Genomic DNA, 12,842 nt, shown 5'->3' on the forward strand with positions numbered 1-12,842 from the left:
ATTTGGAGGTAATCCTCCTTCTTCATTATTCCATTTACTTTCTGTAAAGCACCAGTTCCACTGGCAGCAAAACAGGCCCAGAGCATAATACTACCACCACCATGCTTGACGGTAGGTATGGTGTTCTTGGGGTGAAAGGCCTCACCTTCTCTCCTCCAAACATATTTCTGGTCATTGTGGCCAAATAGCTCAATTTTTGTTTCATCTGACCACAGAACTTTCTTTCAGAAGGCCTTTTCTTTGTCCATGTGATCAGCAGCAAACTTCAGTCGAGCCTTAAGGTGCCGCTTCTGGAGCAACGGCTTCCTTCTTGCACGGCAGCCTCTCAGCCCATGGCGATGTAAAACACGCTTGACTGTGGACACTGACACCTGTGTTCCAGCAGCTTCTAATTCATGGCAGACCTGCTTTTTGGTGGTTCTTGGTTGACTCTTGACCATCCTGACCAATTTTCTCTCAGCAGCAGGTGATAGCTTGCGTTTTCTTCCTGATCGTGGCAGTGACACAACTGTGCCATGCATATATACATGCATTATACTTACAAACAATTGTTTGCACAGTTGATCTTGGGACCTGTAGCTGCTTTGAAATGGCTCCAAGTGACTTTCCTGACTTGTTCAAGTCAATGATGCGCTTTTTCAGATCCGTGCTGAGCTCCTTAGACTTTCCCATTGTAGCGTTTTTGGCTGAGTGTAATGAGTGTATCAAACGAGCCCTATTTAAATGGGCTGAAATCAGTCACCAGCTGTAGTCAATCATAACCACTCATAAGAAGTTAAGAGGCCATGCCACAAAGCAAATTTGATTGACACAACTTTCTACATCACCAAAATTGATAATTCAAGGTGCTGTATGTATATTTTTGACCCAGCATATTTTGTCACATTTTCAGAAGACCCATAATGAATTCATAAAAGAACCAAACTTCATGAATGTTTTTTGTGACAAAGAAGTATGTGCTCCAATCAATCCATCACAGAAAAATAAGAGTTGTAGAAATGATTGGAAACTCAAGACTGCCATGACATACATGTTCTTTACAAGTGTATGTAAACTTCTGACCACAACTGTACATAGAGTGAAAAAGTACACAATGCAATACTGTACATCCTAAAAAATAGCTCTCTCTATCTCTATATACATCATTATGCCACATGATCATACAGAGCAGGAGCATGAGCAGCAAGTTAACATGGAGCTCATTAAGTAGGAGTAGACAAACTACAGATTGGGGCGTTCAGTGGCATAGCACACTAAGGCGCATACCATATCATCGCAAGGTCCCTGGTTCGATTCTGGCCATCGACATATCCTGCATGTCATCCCTCCTCTCTCTCTCTCACCAATCCTTCCTGTCAATATCTACTATCTCTATCCCAATAAAGCAGAAATGCCCTAAAACATATATTTAAAAAAATTGATGTTGATTAAGTTGATGGCAGCTGGAGAGTGTTTGGACCTTTTGGTCTTGAACTTGGGTATATTGGGTTGAGGTCTGAATGCTGTCACTGAAAGAGCATGACAAGATGGCCTTATCGAACATAACAGGAGGGCTGGAGGAGATTGATTTTAGTACTATGAGATCAAGAGAACTACCACCAATGTGTCTCTCCATGATCTTGAACATCTCTAGCACATTAACTATCACCATCACAGTCACCAATGTGTGTATAACGAACAGCGTAGGGTAGTCAATGGGTAAATTGAGCCATCTGGGGGTAAATTGACCAATTGACTTTTTCAAGTTTAAACCTAAGCATAATTTTAAAAAAATATTTACTAATGCATTTTCCTTTTCCAAATAGTCTTATTTCTTTTCTTAAAGGTAACTTTAAACAATATAAAACCAACCAAATGAAGTTTATTATTCAGAATCTTTTAATATTTGCAAGTGGTGATGTCGTAGAATTCAAGTAATAATACTTTGAAATAAATTACCGTTAACCGGAGCTGTTGATTCATTCAAAGACTTTATTCACAGAGAATATGAAGCCGTTCAAATTTGCAAAGTTGACCCTGTTTTCACTTCTGTCACCTGTCTTTATAGACTTCACACAGGTTAACGCCTTCTATTCAACATGCCTCTGTTCCTGTCTACTTACACCAATAACATTCAAGAATTACATTTTGTCATCAAGGTGGGCTACTCCCACCTGCCCTGGCGTCTGTTTGTCTACTTAAATCTTGATGAGCCCAGGCTGATTTCAAAAGCCTTTTGTTCTGGCTGTTTACAACTTTGTTTATTACTTATTTACCCTAACTTTTAATTACTCTATCCTGGTTTCTGGAGCTTTTGATCCTTTCTTTTCTTCACCTATATCAAACCCCTCAATCTGACCTCACCCCTTCTGACTGCATTCTCCAAATATTCTAGGACCATCTGTTTTCTTGTGACCTTTTCCCCTAGGTGTGGGATTACAAACCCTTATATGTCTTTAAATTTACCATAGTGAAACAATTTAATGTAATGCAAGTGGTGAAATCAAAGTAAAAAATTCAAATCACAGGCTGATCCAACGTGAATTTTATCACGGCAACTCATGATGTGATTCAGTAGTGTGTATGGCCCCCGCGTGCCTGTACGCACTCCCGACAATGTCTGGGCATGCTCCTGATGAGTCGGCGGATGGTGTCCTGGGGGATCTCCTCCCAGACCTGGATCAGGGCATCAGTGAGCTCCTGGACAGTCTGTGGCGGTACTTGGTGGCGTCGGATGCACTGATACATAACGTCCCATAGGTGCGCTCAATTGGATTTAGGTCAGGGGAACGAGAGGGCCATTCAATGGTATCAATGCCTTCTTCATCCAGGAACTGCCTACACACTCTGGCCACATGAGGCCGGGCATTGTCCTGCACTAGGAGGAACCCAGGGCCCAGCGTAAGGTCTGACAATGGGTCTGAGGATCTCATCCCGGTACCTAACAGCAGTCAGAGTACCGTTGGCTATGACATGGAGGTCTGTGCGACCCTCCAAGGATATGCCTCCCCAGAAACATCACTGACCCACCGCCAAACCGGTCATGCTGGATGATGTTACAGGCAGTTCACCACGGCGTCTCCAGACTCTTTCACGCCTGTCACATGTGCTCAGTGTGAACCTGCTCTCATCTGTAAAGAGAACAGGACACCAATGGCGGACCTGCCAATTCTGGTGTTCTCTCGCGAATGCCAATCGAGCTGCACGGTGCTGGGCAGTGATCACAGGTCCCACTAGAGGACGTCGGGCCCTCATGCCACCCTCATGGAGTCTGTTTCTGACAGTTTGGTCAGACACATGCATACCAGTAGCTTGCTGGAGGTCATTTTGTAGGGCTCTGGCAGTGCTCCTCCTGTTCCTTCTCGCACAAAGGAGCAGATACCGGTCCTGCTGTTGTGTTGATGCCCTTCTACGACCCTGTCCAGCTCTCCTCGTGTAATGGCCGGTCTCCTGGTATCTCCTCCATGCTCTTGAGACTGTGCTGGGAGACACAGCAAACCTTCTTGCGACCGCACGTATGGATGTGCCGTCCTGGAGGAGCTGGACTACCTGTGCAACCTGAGTGGGCTGCAGGTACCGCCTCATGCTACCAGTAGTGACAAGGACACTAGCAGAACACAAAACTGGAGAAGAATCAGTCAGGAAGGATAAGGAGAGAGCAATTGTCTGTGGCCACCACATGCAAAACCATTACCTTTTTGGGGGTTGTCTTGCTTTTGCCTCTCCAGTGCACCTGTTGTCACTTTCATTTGCACCAAAGCAGGTGAAATTGATTCACAATCACTTGTGCTTCCTAAATGGGCAGATTGATATCCCTGAAGTTTAACTGACTTGGTGTTACACTGTGACAATTAAGTGTTCCCTTAAAAGTCACCAACTAACAGATCTGAGATGTCTGGTTCGCTCTCATCCACAGAGCCCTCATACTCAGAAGTGTCATCAAGTGGTATGGGAACATCACTCTCCTCAGAGCTGCTGTTCACTGTGATTTTCTTCTTGGTTTGTTTCTTCTTGAGCTTTTCTTTTTCTTTGATGTTACTTTGCTTTTTCCCCTGCTGTTTATTTTTTCTCCCTTCATGACCCCTTTCAGTTGCCTGCTTTTCAGGTGTATCAGTTAGGATTCTTGTCTTCACACGCTTTCGCTTTGTTTGTGCCCTGGGATGCAGACTTTTGGGTAAGGGTAGAATTTCATCTGCAGACACATGCAGTGTGGCTGGGATGCAAATCTGTGTCACTTGGTGAAGCACATCCATGTGTGGGGCATGATGAAGGCAGCTCAGCAGTGATGGAGGTTGAAACAATGGGTGGATCATCTACAGCGGCAGACTGTAGCTCAGGGTTTGGCCTGTCTGATACCATGGATGGCTCATGGATGGTGGACCTGAATCCAGAAGTGATATTCCATAGTGTCATTGCTGACATGAAAGCCTCATTCACACATCCAGGGATCTGGTATATGTTGGCTGTTTTGCCTGGGTTAGATCTCATCCAACCATCAAGAGCTCTGTTGTAATAGGTCTTAAATGGACCATAAACACTCTTGCTGTCGCCGATATGGCCTTTTCCCGACCTGAACACCATACCAAAGGTTACCAGACCAGGCCAAGCAGGGTCAGAACAAGGGAAAGGACATCTAAAGACCAGGAGATGGCGCCAAAGGATACTAGCGATGCTCTGACTGCCAACAGGTGTAAGACAAGGCCTCCACTAAGGCGCAGCAAAACTACGCCACCACCCAGGGAGATGACCCCACCGGGAGGCCTAATCCTGGAATCAGAGTCTGAGCCTGAATCTACCCACTACCAACCGAAATCCATTCTCAAGAGGCGTAGCAGCGTGGCTACTCAGGCGACTCAAACCTCCGAAGGTGACGAGGAGATCACTATTAAGAAGAAGGTGAGGATCAATGCTCCAGAAAGACCCTTGGGAGGCCAAGGGGCGCATACAAAGAGGATGACCTCACCGCCACCACCATCAAAGGAGACATCACACCTAGAATGTGATTGTCATCTGCTGTGAGCTACCAGAGCCACCAAAGGAGGCCTCAACCGACACTACTCCACACCAGGATTGTGACTGTGTCGTCTGCTGTGGACTACCAGAGCTGCCACCAGGCTGGGAAATACTAGACCAAACGACCCCCGCACAAACCGAGGTAACCATACCAGAGCCAACGTCCCGAGTTGTGGCTGTAGTTGACCAGATCCTACCAAACCTGATGAGGCACACCGCGGCTGCAGATGTTCCTCTGTCTAATTCTATCTTCGACCTATACCCTGCACCGGGGCAACAGGATGTTCAAATGCCAACCCTTGCTCCAGAAACGGGGGAGATACTGAGCGGTCTACCAATGTCTGTGGAGATGGCCGACGGGGTCGACATCCTTGACCTCATCGATGAGATGTCCCTACCGCAGCTGGAGATGCCAGTACTGGATGAGGATTGCCAGGTCTTTACCCCTCGACCCCTGAAGGATAAGTTGATTCAAATATATGTAACCATATAAGCATTTCAGTGGGACCAGTGTATGAGGGTAAAACCCCACGTCAGCATACAGTGGGGGAAATAATTATTTGATCCCCTGCTGATTTTGTTAGTTTGCCCGATTACAAAGAAATGAGCGGTCTATAATTTTTATGGTACTTTTATTTGAACAAATAAAGACAGAATATCAACAAAGAAGTCCAGAAGAAACACATTATATAAAGTTATAAATTCATTTGCATTTGATCGAAGGAAATAAGTATTTGATCCCCAAGCAAAACATGACTTAGTACTTGGTGGAGAAACCCACGCTGGCAAGCACAGAAGTCAGACGTTTCTTATAGTTGGTCACCAGGTTTGCACACATCTCAGGAGGGATTTTGGTCCACTCCTGTTTACAGATCCTCTCCAAATCCTGAAGGTTTCAAGGCTTTTGCTTGGCAACTCGAAGCTTCAGCTCCCTCCACACATTTTCGATAGGATTAAGGTCTGGAGACTAGCTAGGCCACTCCATGACCTTAGTGTGCTTCTTCTTGAGCCACTCCTTTGTTGCCTTGGCCGTATGTTTTGGGTCATTGTCATGCTGGAAGACCCATCCACGACCCATCCTCAGTGCTCTGGCTGAGGGAAGGAGGTTCTCGTCCAAGATCTTATGGTACATGGCCCCGTCCATTGGCCCCTCAATGCAGTGAAGTCGTCCTGTACCCTTAGCAGAGAAACAACCCCAAAGCATAATGTTTCCACCTCCGTGTTTGACGGTGGGGATGGTGTTCTTGGGATTGTAGCATTCAGCATTTCTCTCCCTCCAAACACGAAGAGTCGAATTTATGCCAAAGAGTTCAATTTTGGTCTCATCTGACCACATCACCTTCTCCCAAGCCTTCTCTGAATCATTTAGGTGTTCATTGGCAAACTTCAGATGGGCCTGTACATGTGCCTTCTTGAGCAAGGGGACCTTGCGGGCACTGCAGGATTTCAATCCGTTACGGTGTAGTGTGTTACCAGTGGTTTTCTTGGTGACTGTGGTCCTAGCTGCCTTGAGATCATTACCAAGCTCCTCCCGTGTAGTTCTGGGCTGATCCCTCACCCTTCTCATGATCATCCTTACCCCACGAGGCGAAATCTTGCATGGAGCTCCAGGCCAAGGGCGATTGATGGTTATTTTGTATTTCTTCCATTTTCTAATAATTGCACCAACAGTTGTCTCCTTCTCACCAAGCTTCTTGCTGATGGTCTTGTAGCCCATTCCAGCCTTGTGCAGGTCTACAACTCTTACTCTGATGTCCTTTGAATGTTCTTTGGTCTTGCCCATGGTGGTGGAGAGGTTGGAATGGAAGAGATTGATTCTATTGACAGGTATCTTTTATACCCATAACAAGCAGAGATTAGGAGTACTTTCTTAAAGTGACAGGAATAATCTGTGTGCCTCATGGGCATTTAACCGGTCTGTATGAGCCCGAATTCTTGCTGGTTTGTAGGGGATCAAATACTTATTTCCTTCGATCAAATGCAAATTAATTTATAACTTTATATAATGTGTTTTTTCTGGACTTCTTTGTTGATATTCTGTCTCTATTTGTTAAAATAAAAGTACCATAAAAATTATAGACCGCTCATTTCTTTGTAATCGGGCTGTAACAAGGTCCGTTAGTACACAGAGGCAGACGCAGTATAGGGATCAGGGATTGCTCCCGTTTATTAATAAAGTCTTTCGTCAAACACTTAGTTGGCTTTCCAGCCTCGTCAAAAGGTTCGTTCGTTCATTCTCTCTCTCTCTCTCTCTCTCTCTCTCTCTCCTCTCGCCAAACACTTAGTTGGCTTTCCAGCCTCGTCAAAAGGTTCGTTCGTTCGTTCGTTCGTTCTCTCTCTCTCTCTCTCGCCGTTCCCAGCTCACCTACTGAAATGGCAGAAGCACACACATCTTAAGCCCTCGCCAACGAGACTTTATTTGCAACAGGTGTGCAACGAAGCCTCGTCGACACAACCCCGGCCACGGTCCTGTAGCTCCCTCTACAGGCCGAACGCTGCATGTCCCCCCACATACCCCCACCGCCCGACACAGGCCGGGGACCCGACGGCCGACAACCTACTCCCCCCCCCCCTGCACGGGAGAGGAAGTCTGCAAACTAAAAAAATCAGCAGGGGATCAAATAATTATTTCCCCCACTGTATCTGCATAGGCCTCATCCTAATGATAACTGTAACCAATGAAAGTACTAAGAATACAAGAATACCAATAATTGATTGTGTAAACTTACTCAGGGATGATTGCTGATGTATGTTATTAAGTTACTGAAGTTTGTTTTTGATGATACAGAGTTTTATTACTGCATAAAAGGTAATGTTGTGTAAGGCATACGGAGTGAAGTATGCGAAGCACATCCACAAAAATATGTACTACTGTATCTTTAATCAAGTAATGAAATGATAAGAATGATTAAGAGTAACAATATGAAGTACAGATTGATTTACTGTTTTTGATTTATTGATTTGTTTGATTATTTTACTGTTTTATGTTTTAATACTGTGAGTTGAGGGACAGAGCACTTCCCTAAAAGCACTTCCTTAAAAGGGACTTAGCTTGGCCACACAGCCATGACATGCATAACCATGACATGCATGGCCATGTAGCTTAGCCACTTAGCAGAGAGTCATCAAGTGAGCTTACTCAGAGCACGGTATCCTCAGTCGAGCTTGGAAAGTACCGAATGGAAAGTACATGGAGAAACCTTAGTGTACGTTGCAAGTCATCATGACTGCATTCAAGTTAGAGCAAGTACATTGAGCAAGTACAAAGCTGGAAACCACCCTGGAACGGAGTAGAGTATATAAGGAGCTCTCCGGAGCACTACATTGGTCATTCCCCGCTGAGGAGCGTTAAAACCTGAAGGCCTGTTCCAGGAGGGAGCGTGTTGAGACCTGAGACCGGGAAAAGACTTAGTCTCTCAGACTCTTAGAGTCCAGCCCGCGAGGTTGTCCGGTGCCGGAGCTCACTCTGATTGATTCCTGACACGAGGTCTCGCAGCCTGGTTGCTGTTAAGGAAGGAGAACCCCCGACCATACTCTGACATCTCAGCCGCTGTTCCTCTCTCAGCACGAGGCATTGCTCTTAGTTGTTTGAGGCTGTGGTTGTGACTATGACCTTTTTACACTGTTTTCATTGTTATGCTCGGGGAAGAAATCCTTGCTTCACTTGGAAGGGGAAGCGAGAGTCGTGTCTCCTGGCCGAGGGCACGTCTGCCAGTCCCTTAACACTGCCGTGGCTGATCGAGGAGCTGGTTCCGTTCGACGGGACGCCACTGGGTCCTCTCCAAATTCATAATCAAGTAAGATCAGACAGAGTAGGGAAAGTGGTAGGACTCTTATTCTTTTCTACTTTTTACATTTTTATTATACTGTCTGTAATCCATTTTGATATATTTTGCTATGCTGTAATGCTTTAAGCCTAAATAAAGATCTAACCTGCAATTAAAGCAACAGTTTTTCTAAATTTAATTAAAGTACTTTTTTAGTCACCTAAGATTTTATACCCTCCTTGCTACGTAATACATTGGACTTAAAGAGCATTATAGGATCTAAATGGTTATTCTTAGCCCCTGAGGTATCTGCCATCTGGTAGAATATCTATTATCTCCTTTGGGTAAAAGTATACTTACCGATAAATAACTTATCCGCGACCACATCAACTTGCACTCGTTAAGATTAGAGCTGTTGTTAACTATAGGGGCTTTTTATGTTATGCTAGTCTTAGCGGGTTATTTATGGTTGCATAGTGTGGAAAGAGGAAGCAGGGGAGACTATAGGACGGAGACAGTTAACAGCGGAGTGAATCTAATCAACACTAGCCTAAAATATCACTTTTAGCATCCTGTTAGGTAGGTGACCTTCAGACTAAGAGTTTTTCATCCCTTAGAGGAAGGCTAGAAACCGGGGCCTTGTACGGGGTCTTTTTCGCCTGGAGACATTGCCCAGAGGCTGCATGCGATGGGACGTATGGGGTGGAATGGTGAGCAGAACAATACCCTTTCTCTTTGCTATATCCACTGCCCTCAGTGAAATGTGGGCCTCATGGTACTCAAGGATTAGCAGCATGGGATGGTCAGAGGAACAGTTGGTGTGCTGAACCAGGTGTTCAAGGAACTCAGCAAAGGTGTCTTCATTGATCCAGCCAGATCTGGTGGAGGTACCAATTGATCCTGGAGGTGCTCCTGTGATGAAGTGGTCTTTCTATCTAACCCTTGGGAAGACAAACATGGGAGGGATTGCATTACCAGTAGCATTGACTGCATAGACCATAGTCACAAGCTCTCCTCTTTCAGCAGATGTGATGGCGCCCACTTGCTTCTTTCCTTTCTCTGCCACTAACTGCTTTGGTGTCTGCACTGTTGTGACATCTATGAATCATGTTTGGAGGGAATTTATGCCTCTAAAACAAAGACAGGACATGAAAGAGCCAGATCAGAATCAGAATAGCTAATAGCTAGTTACAGGTAATGAAAAAAGCATGTGCAACTAAACAGTCTTAAATAGATATCCTTGTAAATGTAGCTGGTAGGTAAACACGTGACAGTCTGTTGTAAATGTACTTAACTGTTGTATATAGTCATTAATAGTTATTAATGTAATCAAATGTGTTAATTATGTTACCTGTCCATCACTTTAGCTAGATTGTCAAAGAACTCCTCCACTGTAGTTTTATTGAAGGCTGTAGCCCTTCCCAAAGATGTCGCTTCAGGCAAACGGCAGGAGAGATGGTGGCGTGCCTTAAAATTGTTGAACCAATCTCAACCTAAAAGAATAGAATTTATTCTATCAAGATACTGCATTTAGCTACACAAGATCAGTTAGCCTTAGCTGACTTACTGAATCATGTGATCTCTTGTACACCCTACCTACTAAACCCTCCTCTTTCCAGTTGTTGGGGACAGGAATGTTGTTTCTGTCTGCCAATTCAAATGCCAGTTCACAGCATTTCTTTGGAGTAAGGTCATGGAACTGGTCAGCCAGTTTTTTGATGTGGTCTGCAAGCTCCTTCTCTATCTCCTCTGTGAAGACCCTCTTTGCCTCTGCTGTTCCACTGTACCCTACTGTTTTCACTTCCTTTTCCTCCTTCTTTTTTATGTATCTACGCAGGGTTGACCTGTCAATATTTCTGTCTTTGCCACTGCACTGATGGATTTTCCACCCTTGACATCAGTGGCTGCTCTTCAAGACATCAGTCTTTCTCTTGTACTTTCTTGGCATGATAACTTTTCTACAATGTTTAAAATATGAAAAACCAAATCAGATATGTAATACTGCATTGAAATACCATTTTATACTTCAGAGACTTAACTTAACTTCAGTGCCTCATGGTGGGGGAAGTTGAACCACTGGCTCAATTTACCCCACAGCCACCATTTTGGAAGAAACTGCCTAGCTTAGTAATTCAGGCTAATCTTTAGCTAAATGATTCACGTGATTTTATACGTTGGCAAATCACCAACATGTATGATGTATATTTTTAGACCTGGATACATTTGCTTTGACATAACAGTCATTATACCTGACATGTAGAAAATTTACTTTGACAAGCAAAAAACTGTTTCTTGTGAAAAAAAACATACTTTACACTTTACCATGTGCTTCTCTTCATCACAGCCAGAGAGAAATGATGGGTGCTTCCTAAATGTATGGTCACATGACAACAAATGTGTACAGTTGCCTAGATACAGGGGGTGGGTCAACTTACCCACTGGCTCATCTTACCCCACTCTCCCCAACTGTAGATGGGCAAATAGAAAAACCTGAAAGACAGGTCTATTGTATTCATATTTTCAATATCAACCATATATTTATTACAGTAACGATAAGACAGTTCAAGGCTACTTCGTGAATATGGTCTAGGCTATGACCAATCCTTGATAACTGGGACATTAAAACACAAGGCAGATGCAATTCTAGCAGAAATATATTTGTATTTATGGCCACATTTTGTACACGTACACGTTAGGCAGGTGTTCGTTAGTCATGGAGTTGGCTATTTTTTCCATTGTCACAGCGTTCGACAGGCGTTCTGTATCAATTCGTCTATATCAATTATTGAATTTCAAGGTAACATGAACACGACACCGACGTGTACACGTTGGCGACATGTTGGCACACGTTGGCACATCCATTGAAAATCCATGTTAACACTTGATGGTTTCCCAGGCCCTCACTCAAATGTTAGGTGACTTGGTGAGCAGTATCAGTCACCACCTGCGGGTCATTTAAGGCATTATCCTCCCCTCATAGGCATGAAGATGTCAATCGACTCTAGTAGTTCTGATCAAAAAGACAATTCCCAATGCAATTCCAATGGCAGAGTCTGTAATGTTCGAATGAGATCGATTCCAGCGTGACTGATCTTATACTTAAAATATACAAATTCATGCCTTGGCCGTCGTAATTGTTTTTCAAAGCCCAGATCAGACGATAAAAGCATTTCTCTTACTTATATAAAGCGTGACGTCGTAATTTGCAAAGGGCATCATTTGATGGCAATCCATTACTTGGATGCCTAAGATGATGGCGAAGTTAAAGGACAATGAAATTGAAAATATGATTATGATTAGGCTGCACAAAGTTGTAATGATTAACCGTGTCCAACTAATATAATTGTGCCGAAATATTTATAACTACATACAGTGGGGGAAATAATTATTTGATCCCCTGCTGATTTTGTGAGTTTGCCCGATTACAAAGACATGAGCGGTCTATAATTTTTATGGTACTTTTATTTTAACAAATAGAGACAGAATATCAACAAAGAAGTCCAGAAAAAACACATTATATAAAGTTATAAATTCATTTGCATTTGATTGAAGGAAATAAGTATTTGATCCCCTACAAACCAGCAAGAATTCTGGCTCATACAGACCGGTTATATGCCCATGAGGCACACAGATTAGTCCTGTCACTTTAGGAAAAGTACTCCTAATCTCTGCTTGTTATGGGTATAAAAGACACCTGTCAATAGAATCAATCTCTTCCATTCCAACCTCTCCACCACCATGGGCAAGACTAAAGAACATTCAAAGGACATCAGGGTAAGAGTTGTAGACCTGCACAAGGCTGGAATGGGCTACAAGACCATCAGCAAGAAGCTTGGTGAGAAGGAGACAACTGTTGGTGCAATTATTAGAAAATGGAAGAAATACAAAATAACCATCAATCGCCCTCGGCCTGGAGCTCCATGCAAGATCTTGCCTCGTGGGGTAAGGATGATCATGAGAAGGGTGAGGGATCAGCCCAGAACTACACGGGAGGAGCTTGGTAATGATCTCAAGGCAGCTGGGACCACAGTCACCAAGAAAACCATTGGTAACACACTACACCGTAACGGATTGAAATCTTGC

The sequence above is a fragment of the Argentina silus genome, assembly GCF_951799395.1.
Source record: "Argentina silus genome assembly, chromosome: Y".
Classification (NCBI taxonomy): Eukaryota; Metazoa; Chordata; class Actinopteri; order Argentiniformes; family Argentinidae; genus Argentina; species Argentina silus.